Below are 21,429 nucleotides of genomic sequence, written 5' to 3' on the forward strand. Positions count from 1 at the left end.
CACAGTCGTGCAGCGGGGCATCTAGGTCGCGGTCAGGCAGCAGGGTAGCGGGGTTGAAAGCCACGCTGGGATGGAACCGCACTCTAGGAGGGTTGAGCAATAAGCTCTGATAGTGGGTCATGCGTGCATTGCTCATCCATCGGTCAGGAGGCTGTTTTAGGACTCCCTCAATGGCATGCGAGGTTGTTATCCAGATTTCCTGTTCCAGGGTCAATTTGTTGGCATCCTTGACTAAGAGCACAGTTGCTGCAATGATTCTTAGGCACGGTGGCCAACTGGCAGCTACGGGGTCCAGCTTTTTGGACAAATACGCTACCGGGCGGCTCCAGGGGCCTAAAGCCTGAGTTAAAACCCCTTTTGCTATTCCCTTGCGCTCGTCTACAAAGAGGCGGAAGGGTTTTGTAATGTCCGGCAGGCCCAGGGCTGGAGCAGCCAAAAGAGCTCTCTTTATCTGATTAAAGGCAATTTCCTCTGTCTCAGTCCATCCAAAGGCCTTTCCCTCTTTGGTAGCTTCATATAGGGGCCTGGCGATCTCAGCAAAACTTGGGATCCAGAGGCGGCAATAGCCAGCTGATCCTAGGAATTCCCTTACTTCCCTCCGGGTGGTGGGAATAGGGATTTTCAGGACTGTCTCCTTCCTAGCGGCCGACAACCGCCGCTGTCCGCCCTCCAGTATGTACCCCAGGTAACTCAGCCTTTCTTGGCATATCTGAGCTTTCTTCGCAGAGGCCCGGTACCCTAAGGTCCCTAGGGTGGTCAACAAGTCTTTGGTCCCCTGCTCACAGTCCTCGGCAGTGTCTGCAGCAACCAGGATGTCATCTACATACTGAAGGAGGGTGAGACTGGGGTGTTCTCTCCTGTACTCACCGAGATCCTTGTGCAGTGCCTCGTCAAAGATGGTGGGCGAATTCTTGAACCCTTGGGGTAACCGCGTCCAGGTTAATTGTCCACTGTAGCCGCCCTCCGGATCGTGCCATTCGAAGGCGAACAGGGGTTGGCTTTGAGGCGCGAGCGGCAGGCTAAAAAAAAGCATCCTTCAAATCCAATACAGTGTACCAGACTCTAGTGCGTGTTAAAGAGCTTAGGAGAGTGTACAGGTTAGGAACGGTTGGGTGTACATCCATAACTCTTTTATTTACTTCTCGGAGGTCCTGGACTGGTCGGTATTCATTCGTGTGGGGCCTCCTGGGGCATTGGATACTGTTTGACTCTTATCGGACTTTCCCCTGGTTTTAACTCTACCAGGGTTGGGGCCCTGTGAGCGGCCAGTCCTACTCCCCCGTCTCTGCCCAGGCGGTGGAGAATTCTTGTAGCCATCTGTCCATATTGTTCTCTCCTGGGGGCGCCCCCTGGTGGAGGCGATATTCATCCTCCAGTCTTAGAGTCAGAACCTGGATGGGATGGCCTTTGCCATCAGTGACCTGGGGCCCCCCTTGTCTGAAAGTTATTTGGGCTCCGATCTTGGTCAGCAAGTCCGGTCCTAAAAGGGGGTAGGGGCACTCCGGTATTACCATGAAGGAATGGGATACCTGGCCTGTTCCTGGATCTACTGTTCTTCGGGTAGTCCATGAATACTGGCTTATGCCAGTTGCCCCTTGCACCCAGGACTTCTTGCTGGCTAGCTTCCCTTGAGGTGTGCGTAGGACCGAATGTTGTGCCCCAGTGTCGACAAGGAAGTTAATAGGCGTCCCCTCCACTCTAAGAGTTACCCTGGGCTCGGGGAGATGGGCCGAACCCTGACTCCCCTAATCACTCAGTCCTCCCAGCTCCAAGACCTCCACCCGATCTGTCTTGTTTCCTTTTTTACCGGCCTTCTTTGGGCATTCCCGGGCCCAGTGTCCTATCTCTTTTCAGTAAGTACACTGGTTCCGTTGCAGCTTCTTCTTCCCGCCCCGGGCGGTCCCCTTACCTCCCTCTTGGTCATCGGCAAGCTGGTGAAGGTGGCGGGTCCGCTCCTCAGGGTTCTCCGTGGTGGTGGCCAGCAGAATCTTGGCCAGGTTTCGGGTCTGCTTGTCACTGGCAGCCACCATGGCATGGGCTTGCCTATCCTCAGGAGATTCTCGGTTGTTATACACTTTTTCAGCCACCTCCAACAAGTCCCGAAAACTCTTTTCCCCTAGTCTATCTATCCTCTGCAGTTTCTTTCTAATGTCTGTGGCTGACTGGTTTATAAAGCTCATGACCACAGCCGCCTTATTTTCAGGAGCTTCTGGATCCGTGGGGGTATAGGTGCGATACGCCTCCATGATCTGTTCTAGAAAGGCAGCTGGAGATTCATCCCTTTCCTGTTGTACGTTCCCTACCTTGGCCAAATTGGTAGGCTTCCTAGCAGCCATACGAAGACCCCCCATCAGAGTCTGACGGTAGATTTTGAGACTCTCCTTACCTTCTGCTGTGTTGAAGTCCCATTCAAGCCTAGTTAAGGGGAAAGAGACATCTATCTGGGCCTGGTTGGTAGTTGGATTCCCATCTATGCCGGGAACCACCTTCTTCTTTCCTGCGTCCTGCAAGGCAAGTATGGGTGCCGGCTCCGGAGGGCGTGGAGCCAGGAAGGGCCTGAGCCAGGAGGGAGGGTCCTCCACGAGGTCCTGCCAAGTAATAATGTAAGGGAGTTGATTGGGATGACCCCCCTTCAGCCGAGATACGACTTCCCAGACCCGGCGAATGGTGGGGAGGTCGAATGTCCCCTCCGGCGGCCACCCGGCATTGAGAGCCGGCCACTCGCTGGAACAGAAAGTCTGCCATTGCCCCTTCTTCACTTCTGCACTGAGGTTGTTAGCCCTTCCCTTAACCTCTTTAAAATGATCAACCATAATGCTTAAAGGAGTAGTTTGAGTCTGTCCCATAGCGTCCGTCCAGTGAGTCCACAAAATCAAACAAAAGAACACAGACACCAAACAAAAGAACAAAGACAACAAACAAACAAAGACACCTAAGAACAGCCTTCCGACCCCGCGGAAGAAAAACTGAAAAAAAAACCAGATGGGGGCTTTACACCACGCCAGATGGAGGTGCAAGGCGTCCCTTGCCACTTCCTGCCCAAGACCCGCCAGTGCATCCACTTAGATCTTTATCAGGCCAAATTGCAGAAGCGAGCTCGCATAAGACAGAACAGATAACACATAGACACTTACCACGGACAGCAGACTCTCTGAGTGGGGTCCCTCGTGGGTTTTTCTTGGGGATCCCGGACGAGCCCCAAAATGTTATGCCCAGAGCTCGGGGTCCCCAATAATCCACCACCAGGGAGCCTCCTCCGATGCAAAAGCAACGAGTCTTTATTGATCAATTCTAGATTTGGCTCCCAGCCTCTATCCGGCACAGCGGTGAGGCGAGAGAGCGTGTCCCAGGAGAACAAAGGTTATATAGGGCTAGCTATTTGGGGTAGGCTTTAGGGGTGGCGTGAGTTACAGAGATTGGTCAGGGTTTTACAGCAAAAGGGTCAGGAAGTGACCATCACATTCTGAAGGTTGGAGCCGTCCTCCACTGTAGCCTTATTAGGACCGTAGCTACATTTCTGGAGCTTCATTGGTCCACTCAGGTGGGTGGTTCGGAGAGTTAGGACAATACCAGCATTCTTGTGGTCACTCTAGGGGTGGGGGAGGCTTGGGCTGAGGGCCCAGCCTTGCAAGACAAGCTAGAGGAGAGGGAGAAGAGTATGTCCCTGCTTCGTCCTTGAAGAGGGAGGAGGGTGCATTTCTACTTAGTTCTGCTTAGTTCTTTCAAGTTCCGTTCTGTCCCTTCAGGTCCACCACTTCAAATGCTAATCTTCTCTGGAAACTAGCTCAGAGACACACCCAAAAATCATGTTTATTTGGGCTCTGTGCTGTCCTGTGGGCTGTGAAACCAAGGCACACAATTAACAATCCCAGTACCCATCTCAAAGCCTTCATCCCATCTGCAAACTCCCTTTTGCCTTATTAGGTAACATTCCCAGATCCCAGGGATTAACACCAGGATATCTTTGTGGCCTCATTACTCAGGCTCTGTAACCAGCCTTCCAGTCCTGCACAGTGACACACACACACACACACACACACACACACACACACACACACGCACACACAAGGCTCGAGAGGCTATTCTCAGGATGTTTTGCACAGTAGCACATGGAGGTGTTCCAGACACAGGAGCTACCCCAAACCAACTTTTAAACAGTCTTTAAATTGCCCTGGCTGTCCTTCTGTTGAAATACTTTTAATATTAATGGAAACCTGAGAGTCTGTTCCCACTGCTTAGGACTGCACACAAAGCAAGGGAAGGATCTAGAAATATCCATCAGTGTAACCTTGGTCACAGTCTAGCTTCTGCAGCCCTCACTAGTGCATCCCATTGAAATATGCCTTACCATAAACCAAAGAGGACATTTTCCTTCTACAATCAAAGACATTTTAGGACGTCACTTATGAATTCCCAAACTGGATCCCACGTGGTTCTTTGTTTAAGGAATTCCTTCTCTACCATCACGGGCAGGAAGAGGCTTTCATTGTGGAGCCTGGGTGACATCTGTTGGCACCTCTCAACTTTCTGCCTTTCCTTCCTTGACGTCTAAGGAGGCATCGGGCCCAGCCCCTACCTGGCATTACAGAATTGAAGGACAGGTGATCAGGGTGTGACTCCACCTGAGAGAGGAGAGGCTCCCCCTGGTCCCTGTGAGGCTCTGCTCCAGGAGGGGCAAGGAGATTCCTCAAGTGTGGACTGATGGCTACACTCTGCGTTTGTGAAAATACGGAAGAGAGAAGAGCTGGGTACACAAGACTCCGGAAGCACAGCCCAGGTTTCTTCAGAAGTTCTTCACTAGACTCAACATTCATGACACCTTTGGGTGGATGAATTTCTTCATGCTTTTGTCTAGGCATGTTAGGTGAATGCAGTTAGGAGGAAGTTGCTCACCAGACAAAGCCTCATGCTATCTTTAGATGGGTGGGGCAAAGAGGCAATTGGGAAATATTTCATCAAGATGGAAAGGACACTGTGCCAAGCTTGGTACAAGGGCAGCGGGTAGGGCCTTGGGGAAGTCAGTTCTGTACAGAGCACAGGATTTGTCCCTCCAACTCTCCCCCAGCTCAGTCCTCATGAAATATTGACTGATTGTTGTGTCAAAGGAGACAGAGAGCCTAAAGAAAGTTCTCATCTTTGGTGTCTCTTGTGGTACGCTTCTTTTTCAAGGGGCACCAAACTGGAGTAGGTTCCTCGTGTCCATGATGAGAGGTGAGAGGAGTTCAGAGAGAACTCCAGCCATGGAGACATAAATGTCCCTGGACACAGGGAAGCAGGAATTAAGTGAGCAGGGATCCTGGGAGCTCAGGCAGGTTTGCTCTCATTTTCCCCAGTTGCTTGTGGCAGTGTGGTAAGTGCCACAGATGGGTTATAAAACAATGACATCAGCCCCCTTCCAGGCTGGAGCCTAGAGATGGTCACAGAGGCTGGAGTGCCAAACCGGTAGCCAGAGGGATGGTCTGAGATCCCTGAAGTCTACAAACTGACAGGATCCATCAGGAGTTGAGAGGCAGTGCCCCTGCCTTATTGGTGCTAGGCCACCTCATTATAACCCACACTCCTCCCCACCCAGTGTCACTGGCTCCTCTAGAGCTTCTGCTTCAGAGACCTGAATGCTGAGGGAGGTTGAGTCATGAAGAGACAGTTCATGAACTTGAAAATGAAGACAAAGGCACAGACAGATTGGCACGTCCAGGACCATGGCTCCAGGTGAGCCTCAGTGAAATAACTGGTCACCCAAGAAACAAACTATGCCTGTGCATTGATCAAGGGTGGCGAGGAGCACAGGAGCACAGCCATGCTAGAGGCTCTCAGAGAGCCTCCTGAGACCAGAGCTGGGCAGGGCAGCCTACCCCTGAGGTTATTGGTCTCAGCAGGCTGTCCTGTGTTGGGGGTGGAGGTGGGAAGGTGTTCATGCCTATTCATTCAGAGGCCGTCTCTGAGCCTGGGCATCGTCACTGTCCCCCGTCACTTCAGACTCCTAAAGGTGCAACCTCAAAGAGTGTCCTGCCTCCTCTGACCTGGCCAAGAGGGTGTGTCTGGTATATATGTTTAAAAATAAATCTGGGAGGGGCTCCCCATAGAGAAAGGGCCCTTGAGCAGAGTTACTCAAGGCAAAGAGCTGAGACCACAGTACCCCATAAGTGTGAGCCAAGGTTTGTTCCAAAGTTCCACAACTGTCAACATTCCTAATGCTGCGACCCTTTAATAAATTTCCTCATGTTGTGGTGACCCCCAACCATAAGGTAATTTTCGTTGCTACTTCAAAACTGTAAGTTTGCTACTGTTATGAATCGTGATGTAAATATCTGATATGCAGGATGTATTTCCATTGTTCCTGACCCAGAGGTTGACAACTGCTGGTTAACAAACATTCATGATAACTGCAAATAATTCACTTTCACATCTATGGGTGCAAATCAGATATTAGTTAGGAGCAGTTTAGGGCGCCCGGAGCCTCACTCCACACCCCACACCCACACCCCACTTGGAGGTTTGGCAGAGCCCAGAGACCTCTGCTTAGCACAAAACTTAGTGAGCCCTGGACTGAGGTTGGGGACACTGGGGCCCAAACAAAGGTTCCCTGCTGAGTCCCTAACTGTGGCTGCAGCTTCCACACCAGCAAACAGAGCTGCAGCATCTACCCTTGCAGTGTCTCCCTTTGACCAGTACTTGCAGCATCTCCCCTGGGACCAGTTTCACCAACAGCAGCACCTCCCCACCCCTGGAAACAAGGTACGCAGCCTTATAGTACCTGCTGTGCTGTACAAAGCAGATGGTCAGGGCCTCCCTGTCCAGTACGGTAGCCACAAACCTCATGTGATGATTAAGCTCTTGAAATATATCCATTGCCCTTGAGGAGCTGAGTTGTTATTTTAATTTAGCTATCAAGGTAACATATACTTTGGTTATTGTTTAGAACACTTTGGGTGTGTGAATGGATCTATTTTATCAAATGTTAGGAAATGCAAGTACAGACCCAGCATTCCTGATTTAAAAAGATACAATTTAGCACTCAATCCTTAGTGAGATGGCCTGTGAGAGGCATCAAACTAAGAAGACTTTGTGAAAAACATGAAGGTAAAATACCTCATTAATATTTTTGTGGCTGCTTGGTTCTTCTAGACTGGGTAAATAGCCACATTAACAGACAGATATTAACAGAACATCAGGGGTTAGTACATGTGCAAGAAGGTTTCACATAGAATTGATGTAGCCATAAAATTACAAACACACTGAGGCAACATTGGGTATATGACATTTTTAAAGTTTTTAAAACAAGTTTTTTATTGATTTCCCACTCCAGAGGAAGGAGTGCGAAAGAGGGGTAGCAACATCAACAATGAGAGAGAATCAATGATCCTCTGCCTCCCACCAGCAGCACCCAGCCGATGCAGTTGAATTCATTTTCCTACCATGTGCCCTGACAGGAAAATGAATCCTGATGCCTGGCTCATAGGTCCATGCTCAACCACTGAGCCAGGTGGACTGGACTATATGCTATGTATTTTGAACAAAGGAGAAAGTGTGGAGATTATTTTCAGAAGTCAGAATGGGCGATTTGCAGGTAGTTGAGGAAGAACAGAACACACCTGTCAGGAAAGTTAAGAAACCATGAGAAGCGGGTTATCTAGCTGACAGACACCAGTCTAAACCCTCTTAGCCAATAGTTAAGAAATAAAGAAAACAAAGATTCTGCCACCCTAAAGCTGCCTTTGGGGATATTGATTTTCAGCTGTTTATTTAGAAGCCCAAGAGTCAGAGAGAACCTTTGGGCAACCCCAACCCGCTATGCCCAAAAGATTCAGAGATTGAGAGAGAGACCTTCTTCAGAAGTTTGTTGCATTTGCCTGATTGGAGTTAAACATGGTAAATAAGAGGGCTTCAGCAGATGTCTATTAGCTAGATATCCCTCCTCCCCTGTGACACCATCAATCAGGAGTGTGGGAGAGGTTCCCAGACATTGTTGGTGCCAGGAGGCAGGGTTATAAATTCCAGTGGCTGCTGTGTCCAGTGCTGGAATTGGTGGCAGTTCAGCTCACCAGCACACCTCCTGAGCCCACAGCTGGACAGGGCAGAGGCTGGGTCCAGGCTGGCTGGGCCCATGGCCTGGAGAAGAGGTAGAAATGCCGAGGGGGATGACTCAGGTGAACCTGGAAGGGAGGGAGAGGCGTCAGTCCAGGTACCCACATGAACTGTCCTTGGGAAAGGTCACCTGTGTCCTGAGGAGAGAGAGGGCAGTAGAGCCCAGCCATGGGGGAGACCCCTCAGGGCTCTGCCCACTGACACTCTGACACTGGAAAGGACACTCACCATTGACTCTCTCATCCCCTCTCCAACCAGGTTCACAGGTGAGGAGGGATCTCCATGCAAATTGTTCCAGGGCTCCCAGGATTCTAAGTCCTTTTGTTCCAAGCTTGAGACTTAGCAACCAGGGGAGCAACCAGTGGACAACCTGTCCAAGTAGGACTGGACCAGGACTGGTGGGGCAGCCTACATCTCCTTCCCAAGAAGTTGATTTGAGGCCGGGCCAAGGCCCTGGAGCTGTGAGAGCACCGCCTGTCAGTGAGCAGCTGGCCTTCAGCTGAGGGTTCTTCTCCACACACCCAACCTCTCCCCCAACAGTTACTCACATGGGGGGGAGGGATCTATCCTCTTCAAGTCCAGTCTCTGGGAGGCCCGAATCTTGGAGAAGGGATGCCGCCCAGGGATGAAGTTTCCTGCCTTTCCCTGTGGGCTCCTGGATAGCTACGCCAAAAGAATTTTCAAAAGGTGTGGTTCACAGAAATTGGAACACATACTGTGGCGAATGCACTCTGGCCACCCTGAATTCTCTCCAAGACATTTCACATGGACTATTCCTGCAGTGAACTGGGTATCCAGAGGCCATTGCAGGTGCCCGTAAGGAAATCAGGAGCCTGTTGTACAGTGGGTGTCATGGAAGCACAAGTCAGCCCCAAATGCCTTCTTGATTTGCCCTCCTTGCTTTGGACCCCTGTTTATTCTTTCTTGTCATAGTGTCTTCACCTGAAAACAACAACTGACAGCATTAAAGTTCAAAATGTCCTGACATGAGTCTGGCTACATCAAAAAGCTATGTTCTCCTTAGTAAGTAAGGGCTGTATGTTTTATCTATGTCAAGCATGCTTAGTTTGAGATTGCAGCTTCTATCCCCCTTAGGTTTACTGTACGTGATTGTAGAAAAAAGTATGTACCCCTTTCACCTCATCTCTATTTTATCCCCTCACAGGACAGGCTAGCAGCGGTGGGCAAACTTTTTGACTCGAGGGCCACAATGGTTTCTTAAACTGGAGTGGAGGGCCAGAACAAACGCATGGATGGAGTGTTTGTGTGAACTAATACATGTTAACACTGCTGCTGGTGAAGGAGCGGAGGGGAGTGGGAAAGAACCCTCTGCTCTTTTGGCTCCGAGGGCCGGATAGAACACCTTAAGGGGCCGGATCAGGCTAGCAGGCCGCAGTTTGCCCACCGCTTGCTAGACTCAGCCTCTCTCAGCTGTGCAGGAGTGTGTGTGCGCACACACACTCACACACACTCACCCACCCACCCACCCACACACACACACCCAGCAGCTCCTTCAAAATCATCCAGCTTCCCTCTCTTCCATCACCGAAGGGTTTTTAAGTCACAAGGGTGAGCATTATAATGCAGTGCTGGTTGACTGACAATTTTAATGTTTCTAAAATTAAAATAGCAGTTCACCACTAGTCCAGGAGAGGCAATTGTGATAGAGAACCTTGTAAAAAATACACGAAGATATTTTACAATAACTAGCATTATCATTGTTAGTGGACATGTGGACTGCTTTAAGAGGTTCATAAATATGAATTCCTGATTTCCCAGGAGAGTGGGGCCCTGGAACTTTAGTCCCTCTTACTTATGCAGGCTTACTGTCGCCTAGGAGTATGGCGAACATTATGAAGCTATGGGTGAAGCAATGGAATAAATGAATGTTATATTCACATTTAATTTTACAAGAATAGGGTTGCATTATGTAATCAGTCAGGTGGCCTGCATTTTGCTTTTCATATAACAGATCACGTCATTTTAGTGCATCAACCTCTGCAATGCTGACAAGCAACCAGATCATCATGAACATAGGGTGGACAAACTTCAAATAGATTCCCTTTGAAATTCACCTTCCAGGATGCATCCATTCCCCTCTGTGTCACTCTATGACCCTCCCCTGTGCCCCAGTGTCCCTAGCATTCTCAAATTGGCCAAGCACTTTACTCTCTCAGAAATTGTGCAGTCTATGCTCATGCCCGGAACAGGATCCTTCCAAGACCCTGATGGCCCCTCCTTGTACAACCCTCAGGCAGGAGTCTTCCTGCCTCTGTAACTTTCCATACCAGCCCCATGGTTTTCTTGACAGAATTAGTTACAAAGTGCCATTTGTAGATCATGGTCTTGTTGGGTTTTGCTGTGTGTGTGTGTGTGTGTGTGTGTGTGTGTGTGTGTGTGTGTGTTTGTGTTTTCTGTTTTCTTCCTAAACTGTGTGAGGATAGACTGTGTGTAGCTCTGAGCATGGCATTAGCAGCCACTCCAGGACAAATAGTTGCCAAATGCATCTAGGAGAGAGGGAGGAGGGCTATGCTGAATCTCTAGTTCCCAGGTGAGTTGTTTCTGTTTCTGTTTTTTTATCTGCTCTGCTCTAGGTGACAATCCCAGATCCACTTGGGTTGAGAGCAATCGCCTCATTTGTCCTCATTCCTCCATCTATGTAGCTGGAAACTTTAAACTCTGCTAGTTCATAGGCATGGGGAACGTCTGAATGAATGGCAGGGTAGGGACCCAAAAGAAGCCAGCCTCACCACCCTGCTGTTATGCTCCACCCCCACAACAGCCCCGTAGCCTAAGGTGAAGAGATGCAGGGTCACCTGCATGACAGGGACACAGTGTCCTCTGCCCACTCTCCCTCTCAGATAAGGTCTCACAGTTTCTGGAGTCTGAATATTCCCCAAGTCTGAGTGAGGAAGAGCAAGGCAGCACAATGTGTCTGAGGCTGCCTGTCACTACTTGAGCCAAGTTAAGCAGAGACAGGGTTGAGCCACACAATGAGTGTTTATCCAAGGATGCGGTCAGTATGGGGAGAGCAGTTGCTCACCCTGGAAATTCGGCTCTCAGCCTCTTGGGGGAGAAAATAGCTACCTGTAGCTGCCAGCTGCAAGTGTCACATGCAAAGGGGAGGGGAGGGCCTGCTGTCTGCCCTTCAGGAGCTCAAAGGCAGACCACAAGGTGGCTAATCTGTTACGACTTTAGGAACAGCTCAGCCCCTTCCTGTGATGAGATTGGAATGGTCAGCCTTCCTGAGAAAGACCCCAGGAGGGGGTCAGGGTGCGGACACAGCTGCCAAATGAAAGCATGTCCTGTGCATGGTCTCTTCCCAAAATGCAATTCTTTTCTGGGCAATGGGCCATGGAGTTAGCCTATGTTTTCAGTAGAGCCTGTTTCAACCTCCAGTGTCCCAGGGCCTCGTATTTATAGTTTGCAAGTAATGATTAAACAACTGCGGCTCTATTCTTATTACAAGCCCTTCCCCACTATCAGAAGCTGATTTTCAAAGACCCCCAGCAGATGCCTCAGGCCAGCTTGGATGACAGGGATGGGCCTCATCTTTACTCTTCCCCTCTCCCTTTCTCCTCACAAGCCTGACTTTTGTCTCCTAAAGAAACTATGGACAAGCAGGGAGCAAAACCTGTCAGACTGAGCATGCCAGGCCCCCTGTACCCCCTGGAGGCACCACCTGAGAGGAGAGCCCTGGGTTAAGGTTCAGCTAAGGGGCAGCTCTGCCAGTGCCTGAGCACCAGGCTGTGGCTGGTGCCTCCCCACCTCTCCTCAGCTTTGTTGGCCTGCTCCTCCTCAGGAGCCTCCTGCCCACTCCTTCTGCTTTCAGGCCCAGGTGTGACTTTGCCAAAGGGATTTGTTGGTGAGAGGAGAACCCCTTCATGAGGGGGGAGGAAGGCAGGTAGGCTGCCATCACCTGAAGGCTTAGGGGAGGTGAGCAGAGCAAAGGATACATTTGGGGCTGGTCAAAGAGCTCTGGTGACCCAAACCTCAGGGGAAGACTGAGGAGAGCACCTGTGGAGAGAGACAATGTAATTGCATCTGGCCAGCTCTTCTCTGCCCCGGAGGTTACTAAAATGTCTGTTATCAGACAGTAGGGAGAGTAGTCTAGCCCAGGGCAGGGAGCTCTTTTCCAGGCAGAGGGCTGCGGTGGGTGGGAGTGGGGTGCCAAGCCTGGCCCAGGGAATGAGGTAGGTAAGTGGCAGCCACGACCACAGAGGGAAAGGGGTCCCCAGAAACACAGACCAGGGTTGGCGAGTGGGAGGTTAGCTAGGGGTCGCGGTCTCCTGTTTCTCCCTCCACATCCGCGACCGCCCCCACCCTCATGACTGGAAGCACAGGGTCCCCCTAACAGCCAGCCACCCTCTGCCACCCCTTGCAGCCTGCTGGGTGTGGCACAGGCGCCCCTGTCCTCACCTTCTCAGGCCTGTTAAAACATGCCCCCCCCCTCTCCTGCCCCCAGATCTTGGTTTGTTCCTGATCTCATGATCTCGTGAGATTTCACACCCAAAGGGACCAGTGCACAGTCCCAGGAAGCTTGTGAGGCGCCGCCCCCTTCCTCTTCCTTCCTGCCAGCCCCCCTGCTGTGCAGGAGTCCCAGTGGTGAGGAGCACAGCCTGTGGAAAAGGTAAGCACACATTCTGGGTTCTTGCTGTCTCCGGGGGTCAACTTGCTGTCTCCACGGGTGAACTTCCTCTAGTCACTGGTAACCCGCAGGCCTTCCCCCGCCGGCTTTTTCCATCTGAAAATGAGTTTCCACCTGGTTGGAGTGAAGGCCTGAGTTCCAAACCTAGCTCGCAGGCGTGAGGCCTCCCGCTTGCTGCGCCAGAGTGGGAGCTCGCTGAGGGGACTTACACGCAACAATTCATGGAACTCTGGCGTGGGCCCTTATTGTGTGACCTCAGCTGGCCTAGTTTGCACTTGACCAAGGGCGCCCCCACAGCCCCAGGCGCCAACTCCCCCGGGATCTGGCTCCTGAAATCTGTGGGCTCTCAGGCCAGCATAGCCCTGCTCAGCACGTGGGGCACAGAGAGGGGGCAGAAAAGTGGCTGCTGGACGGTGGGCTGTGTCCAGGAGGGAGAGGTCGCTTTCCGCAGAGTACCAGGCCCGTCACTCATCATTGTCCTCTGGTTCAGCTGGTGAGAAAGCGGTGGTCAGGCTGGGAGATAAGAGGTGATTCCCACTGAGAGCAGCAGAGCCCTCTTCTGGTGTGAGTGTGCATGTGCCTGAGTGTGCCAGAGTGTGAGTGTGTGAATTCTCACCTGATGATATGTTCCTGGGTTCCTTTTCTTTCTTTCTTATTACGGATTAAGATATTACATATGTATTCTTATCGCCCACTCTACCCACACCCCCTCCCCCACCACGTAAGCATGCCCTCATGCTCACCCCCTGGTGTCTGCGTCCATTGGCTAGGCTTATAGGCATGCATACAAGTCCTTTGGTTGATCTCTCCCCCTTAGCCCCACCCTCCCCTACCTTCCTTCTGAGGTTGATGGTCTGATCCACGGTTCTCTGTCTCTGGATCTGTTTTTGTTCATGGGTTTATGTTGTTCATTGTAATCCACAGGTGAGTGAGGTCATGTGATATTTATCTTTCTTGGACTGACTGACTGGCTTTGCTTATCATAATGCTGTCCAGATACATCCATGCTGTTGCAAATGGTCAGTGCTCCTTCCTTTTTTTGCGGCAGCATACCATGCCAGTGTGTAGATGTACCATGGCTTTTTAACCCACTCATCTGCTGACCAGCACTTAGGCTGTTTCCAAATCTTAGCTATTGTATATTGTGCTGCAGTGAACATAGAGGTGCATGTATCCTTTCTGATTGGTAATTCTAGGTTCCTGGGATATATTCCTAGAAGTGGGATCATTGGGTCAAATGGGAGTTCCGTTTTCAGTTTTGTGAGGAAACGCCATCCTGTTCTCCATAGTGGCTGCACCAGTCTGCATTCCCAGCAGCAGTGAAGGAGGGTTCCTTTTTCTCCCCATCCCCACCAGCTCTTTGTTGATTTGTTGATGATAGTCATTCTGACATCTTTGAGTTGGTACCTCATTGTCCATTTGATTTGGGTCTCTGGCAAATTGCATCACTAATTTGAGTTAGATTAGTGACTCTGAGCATGTTTTCATGTGTCTGTTGGCCTTCCTTTGTCCTCTCTGGAAAAGTATCTGTTTAGGTCCATTGCCTATTTTTGTGATTGGTTTGTTTATCTTCCTTTTGTTAAGTTGTATGAGTTCCCTGTAAATGTTGCAGATGAAACCCTTATCACAGAGAACATTGGCAAATATGTTCTCCGCTGCAGTGGGCTTTGTGGTCGTATGTTGATGGTTTATTTTTTTTTCCTATGAAGAAGCTTTTTATTTTGATTTCATCCCATTTGTTTATTTTAATTTATTTTCCATTGCCCAAGGAACTGGGTCGGTGAAGACATTACTTCAGCATATATCTGAGACTTGCTGCCTGTGACTTCCTCTAATATTTTTAGTTTCCTGTCTTATGTTTAAGTCCTTTATCCATTTTGAGTTTATTTTTTGTGTATGGTGTAAGCTGGTGGCCAAGTTTCATTTTCTACATGTATCTGACCGAATTTCCCAGCACCATTTATTGAAGAGACTGTTTTGTCTCCATTGTATGTTTTTGCCTCCTTTGTCAATATTAATTGAGCTTAGTGGTTTGGATTGGTTTCGGGGTTCTCTATTCAATTCCATTGGCCTATATGTCTATTCTTGAGTCAATGTCAGGCAGTTTTGAGAACAGCGGCTTTGTAAAACAGCTTGATATCTGGTACTGAGATACCTCCTACTTTGCCTTCTTTCTCAGGATCGCTGCAGCTATTTGGGGTTTGTTAGTATTTTAAATTTATTTCATTGATTTTATACAGAGAGTAAAGGGGAGGGATAGAGAGTTAGAAACATCGATGAGACAGAAACATGGATCAGCTGCCTCCTGCACACCCCCTACTGGGGATGTGCCACCAACCAAGGTACATGCCCTTGATCGGAATCAAACTTGGCACCTTTCAGTCTGGAGGCAAACGCTCTATCCACTGAGGCAAACCTGTTTGAGCTCAGGGTCTCTTTTTTATTACAGATGGATTTTTGGAGAGTTCATTCTAGGTATGTGAAATATGCTGTTGGTATTTTAATGTGGAGTGTATTGAATCTATAGTTCCCTTTGTGTAGCATGGCCATTTTCATGATGTTGATACTACCAAGCCATTAACATGGCATGTTCTTTCTTCAGTTTTGTCTTCCTCTATTTCTTTTTCAAAGTCTTGCAGTTTTCTGAGTAGAGGACTTTTACCGTCGTAGTTAGGTTATTCCTAGGTATCTTAATTTTTTTGGTGTGATGATAAATGAGATTTTTTTTCAAACTCTCTTTCTGTAAGTTCACTATTGGTGTATAAAATGCCATAGATTTCTTGGCATTAATTTTGTAATCTGCTACATTGCTGAATTCACTTACTAAGTTTACTAATTTTTTGAAGGAGTCTGGGGTTTTCTATGTACAGTATCATACCATCTGCAAATCATGACAATTTACTTCTTACTTTCCAATCTGGGAGGCATTTATTTCTTTTACTTGTGTGATCACTGAGGCTAGCAGTTCCAGTACCATTTTGAACAGAAGTGGTGAAAGCAAGCATCCTTGTCTTATTCCTGTTCTTGAGGGAAATGGCTTTAGTTTTTGCCCATTAAGTATGATGTTGACTGTAGGTTTTTCATATAAGGCTTTTATATGGGGAGGGATGATCCTTCTATTCCCACTTTGCTGAGTGTTATCAGGAAAGGCTGTTGCACTTGGTCAAATGACTTTTCTGCACCAATTGATATGATTGTGTGGTTTTTCTCTCTCAATTTGTTTATGTGCTGTATCATGCTTATTGATTTGCGGATATTGTACCAGCCTTGATTCCCTGGGATAAATCCCACTGGGTCATGGTATATGATCTTTCTAATGTAATGCTGGATCCAGTTTGCTAGAATTTAGTTGAGGACTGCAACATCACTGTTCAACTGGAATATTGGCTTGTAAGTCTCTTTCTTTGTGGTGTCTTTTTCTGGTTTTCAGATTATGGTAATGCTGGCTTCATAAAAAGACCTTGTAAGCGTGCCTTCCTCTTGAATTTTTCAAAGAGTGTGAGAAGAATTGGTTTTATTTCTTCTTTGAATGTTTGGTAAAACTCCCCTGTGAAGCCATCTGGTCCAGGGCTTTTGTTTTCTGGAAGCTTTTTGTTTACTGTTTCAATTTTATCACTAGTTTTTGGCTTATTAACATTGTTTGCTTTTTCCTGATTTTGTATTGGAAGCTTGTATTTTTCTAGGAATATGACTATTTTGTCCAGATTCATGAGGGATGTTTAATGAACCAAAGACCCAGAGGTGAGACAAGCACACAGGATGATTGATGCCAGACAGAGGGCTACACTTTGCTCATGCATGTAGCAAACTATGCCCTCTCACCATTGTTTTTATTGGGGTTTGGTACAAGGTCAGTGCATCAGCAGTTAATCAATTAAATCTTGTTTTGTTCTATATTATTACAAGAGCTTATTGAGGACAACTTGCAGCTGTGCCCTCCCTTTCTGTTCAACACCCATGACGATTTAATCCTAGCCTTTCTCATGGAGGCAAATGTTCCTGGAACTCAAGATTTTGTGCAATGTTGACCCAGTGCGAATCACTTGCAAGTCACGCTGTGCTCCTGATAGAACATTCACTTCTTCTTGGCAGGATTTCAGATCCTCGTTTACAAATGTCCAGCTACGAATCCCCCTTTTTTTCTTGCTTCATTTGATGGAGGATCAGAGATAACACAGCTGTTTTTCTCTTAATTAGTTGCTTGGTTTTCCCGAGTCCTTGGAAGACTAAATATAAAATGATACAGAGATGGAGTATTAATAATAGTATTCCAGCAGAAGCTCCTAAAGTGGCTTGTAAATGGGGTATAGGATTTAATTGTTGCAACCCCTTAACCATATTTTAACACATTTTGCCCAGTTAATTTATGCGACTTCTTTTGAAATATTTTTTGTATATGAGATTGTAAATGTAGACTTTCTTTTGTTAGATTTTTATTATTGAACAAATGTTTTGTAACCTTTTTCCATGGAAACAAACTTTCATTCTAAGGTACAGGAGTAATGCAAATTGATGAATAATTCTAGTTATATTTCATATGCATTTGTCTTTGCACACTTACAATTTGATCTTCTATCATTAATAATAATGGTAATCAAACACGGGCTTGTACAAAGGCCGTTTTATTAGCATAAAATTGTAAGGTGTAATTCCCAGAGTTATTTTTATAGATTTGCTCATTTTATGCAAATCTATGCTTTCAGAGAGTGAAAGGCAGACCCCAATTTCCATAAGTCAGATTGAACAGATTGTCCTTTTTGATGATGTGTTTTGTGGGTTGGGGGGGGGCAAATTCTCCATCAAGCCATACAATGCTCTCATTTTCTTTCATGGATATGGACTTGTTCTCTCCTCTATGCCATCGTAGATCAGCTCAATTGGCTTTAGAACGGGCAGAACCTGAAGGGCTCCAATCAATGACGCTTCCATAGGAAGTATTAGATAAAAACCGAACTGTCTCTCCTCGACAGGAGTCCCAATGGACCCAATCGGACAAGATCGTAAACGTAGGAACATGACATGGTAGAAGTAATGGCGGAGTACTCTTCTTATTCCAACTAACCATTTTAAACCCATGGTCCCTCAGAAGAAACAAATGCCTGTTTTTTTGTTTCAGTAGTAGTGTTTTCAAAATGTTCAACAGGGCTTGTGCCTGTATTGTTGAACAATGGTCTCCTTGACCTAAGCATATTGGCACTCCCTGCGTTCCAGGGGTATGATTTTCTATGACTCTACCTTCCTCTTCTGGTTTTAATGGACCTCGATCATCATAAGGTCCGGGTAAGCAATTTGAGTCCTTAACATATATTTGAACCTTTGAATCCAACCAAGAAACACCTCTATTCAGTGGGGGATTAGGAATGTAAGCCCAGTATGTACGATTCTCAGCATTTACCTGAGTGGTTATTAGTGCAAGCATAGCAAGGAACAAAGTATATGGCATCACTTCTTTTCCATGAGACCAAACCAGTTGTTCTCCCTCTTGGGTAAGCTTCTTCAACAGACCCAAGGTTGGTACAGATGAATGTTGCGTTGACCATAGAGGTTTTCGGATAGGACGCCCCGTTCACGTCATCTCTGAGAATCCTTGGTCAGGTCCCTTAAGTAGAACTTCCTTTTGGTTCCCATGTCTCCGCTTAAGACGCCTCTCAGGAAGCAGAACTTTTCTTTACCTGTGGAAATATAAGCATAACCTTGCCCCCATCGTAGGATCCATGCAGGATCCCACGACTGAGAGGACTCATTATGATAAAACACAGGTTGATTGAATTCTTATGAATCCTCCTTTTCCCAATGTCGCTGAGCAGCAGTCCTGTCAGTCTCATCTTGATTTAAAAAAATTAAAGTAAATAAAGCAGTTAATAGTCTTCATTTAGGGGATTCTCCCCCTTTTTGTTTTTTGAGCATTTCCTTTAAGGTGTGAATTTGTCTTTCAATAATAGCTGGTCCTGTATTGTTACAAGGGATGCCAGTGATGTGAGTGATATGATGAAATTGAAAAAATATGTTTCACATTTGATAGATAGATATGCAAAACCATTATCAGTCTTAATATTTTGAGGTATTCCCATTACTGCAAAAGCTTTTAGTAAGTGAGTAATTACTGCATATTGAGAATCAGTGACAATATTTACAGCCTGAGGAAAATGTTGTAGTAATAAAGCAATGGCAAATAGTTCTGCGCATTGTACTGAAGTGTATGGAGAGTGAATTACCTTTGTTAGCTGTTGAAAATGAAAACCCGAGCTATTCCTAACTTGTTAGCATTGGTATAAACAATAGGGCCTTGAATTGGTTCGTTAGCTATAATATGATGAGGCCATATTCATTGAGATGTCCTAAGAAATTGTAACCTTTTATTTGTAGGATAATGATTATGTATTTTCTCTAAAAAATGAGCACAAGCAGTTTGCTAACTGTTGCATATTTGAAACAATTTTTGTATTTTTTTGACAGTAAAAGGTACTATAATTTCTTCTGGATCTAAACCACATAATGGTCTTAATCTTAATCTTCCCTTGTAAATAATTTGGCAAATTGTTTGAATATAAGTCTGTATTTTTTCTGTGATTTATGAGGCAAGAAAATCTATTCAATAACATTACTATCTTGAACAAGTAATCCTGTAGGAGAATGCTCAGTGTGGAAAACTAATAATTTAAAATTGTCTGTGGAAAAATTCTATTTAATTGCGTTTGTGGAATATGCTGTTCTATCCAAGTTAATTATTTTTCTGCATCAGGGATTAAAACACGTGGGCTATTTAATTCATATGGCCCCTTTAGTATTTGAAATAAATTAGTCAATTGATAAGTAGGTATACCAAGGCTGGGTCTCAACTAATTAATGTCTCCTAATAACTTTTGAAAATCGTTCAGAGTCTTTAAACTGTCTCTTCTAATTTGAACCTTCTGTGGAATAATGGAGACATCTGTTAATTTTTTTCCCCAGATATTTCCATGACTCCTGCCATTGTTTCTTTTCTGGGGCTACTTCTAATCTATAGTCTTAGAATTTTTCAAGGAGGTTTTGGTAAATCTCCTGTAATTGTGATTGAATTTCAAAAGCTATTAAAATATCATTTATGTAATGATAAATTAGAGTATTAGGAAAACTTTTTTGACTATTTTTAAAGGTTGATGCACATATGCCTTACATACAGTGGGGCTGTTGGACATTCTTCTGGTAAGACGTTCTATTGATTCCATTGAGTGGGGTGAGCCTGAATGAAAGCTGGGACAGTAAATCCAAATTTCTGATAGTCTTGAGGTTGTAAAGGAATAGTGAAGAAACAATCTTCGTGCCTCTTCCTGAGAGATAGCCTTTTTAACAGCTGTTGTTAATCTTGACAGAAAGTCAGTGTAAGGCTCCCCCGCTTATTGAGTAATTTTAGTAAAAGCGGGAGGTGCATTTCCAGGTGTATTCACTCTCTGCCAAGCTCTTAAACAACATAATTTTATCTGAGTGATATGCAAATCTGAAAAAGATGCCTGTGCTTGCAATCGCCCATCCTGTCCAGACCCAGTTAATTCCTGAAATGTTGGTCCTGGAGGCTGTTTTGCTGCATTTTCTCTAGCCATAATGTCTGCTTCCCCTCTCCACTATGTTTTAAATCGTAAATATATTCCTGGATCCAGTAGAGTTTTGGCCAAAGCTTCCCAATCTAGGGGAATTAGCAAAAATTCTGAGGCATACATAACTAGTAAGTAATCCCATCACAAAGGGAGAATGCATGCCATAAGAGTTAATTGATTCTTTTAAAATTTTGAGCAATTTAAATTCATGAGGACAATGAGCCACATTAACATAACCATTTGTATATTGGGGATATTGTTGCAGGTTCTGTGGCATTTGCTGCCACTGTATCAGAAATGCAAGGAAATCATCATCTCTTCTCCATGTGGGAGGAACAATCTCATCTCCAGGTTCTAAATCGAATAATATTTTGTTTATTTCAGTAGGCAAGGGCAGCTGGAACTGCCTCTGTGTCCCATGAAATAATGTGGTGAGTCTGGAGGAGGAGCCTTGGGAGTTACTCCGGGCTCCTCCGACAGTGGCTGTTGAACTGGAAAAGCATTTTTGATTAATTCCTGTAACTTATTAGTGGGTTTAACATGAGGCAGTGGGATAGCACATATTAAAGCCTTTATATGAATCAGCAAATCTTTTAATAACTCTTGTTCGTCATCCCTCGTATTGCTTTTCTTTTTTAATCTCTCCTGTTCACTAGAACTAGAATCAGTGCTACTAGTTTCACTTTCTGACAAATCCTGGATGCCCTCTTTATCAGTCTCGTCTATATCTTCATTTCCCTTCAACTTCCATTAAAAATCTTTCCTTTTTTGGTCCGTATTATTTTCATGAGGCAAAGAAGATAATGGTCTATTAGGCATGTCTTTATCAGTTTCACAAGCAGAGTGAGAAGGAGAGCTAGTAACTTTAACTGGAGTGGCCTTATAATCTGATTTTGACTGCAAAGATTTAAGAGCCATAGTAATCAAAGTACACAAGGACCAAACTTCCTTTCCTATAGGATCTCCATTCTGATGGGCGTGACGTAGCGCATAAACAGTCTGTTTCCAAACCTTTAGATTTCCGTATTTCTGCCTGTCGGCTCAAACCAATAACAATGCCTTTTTATTTCTCTAGCTAATTTCCTAAAAGTGTCTTGAGACAGACTAACCCCAGTGCTTTAA

Source organism: Myotis daubentonii, chromosome Y (genome assembly GCF_963259705.1).
Source record: "Myotis daubentonii chromosome Y, mMyoDau2.1, whole genome shotgun sequence".
Lineage (NCBI taxonomy): Eukaryota > Metazoa > Chordata > Mammalia > Chiroptera > Vespertilionidae > Myotis > Myotis daubentonii.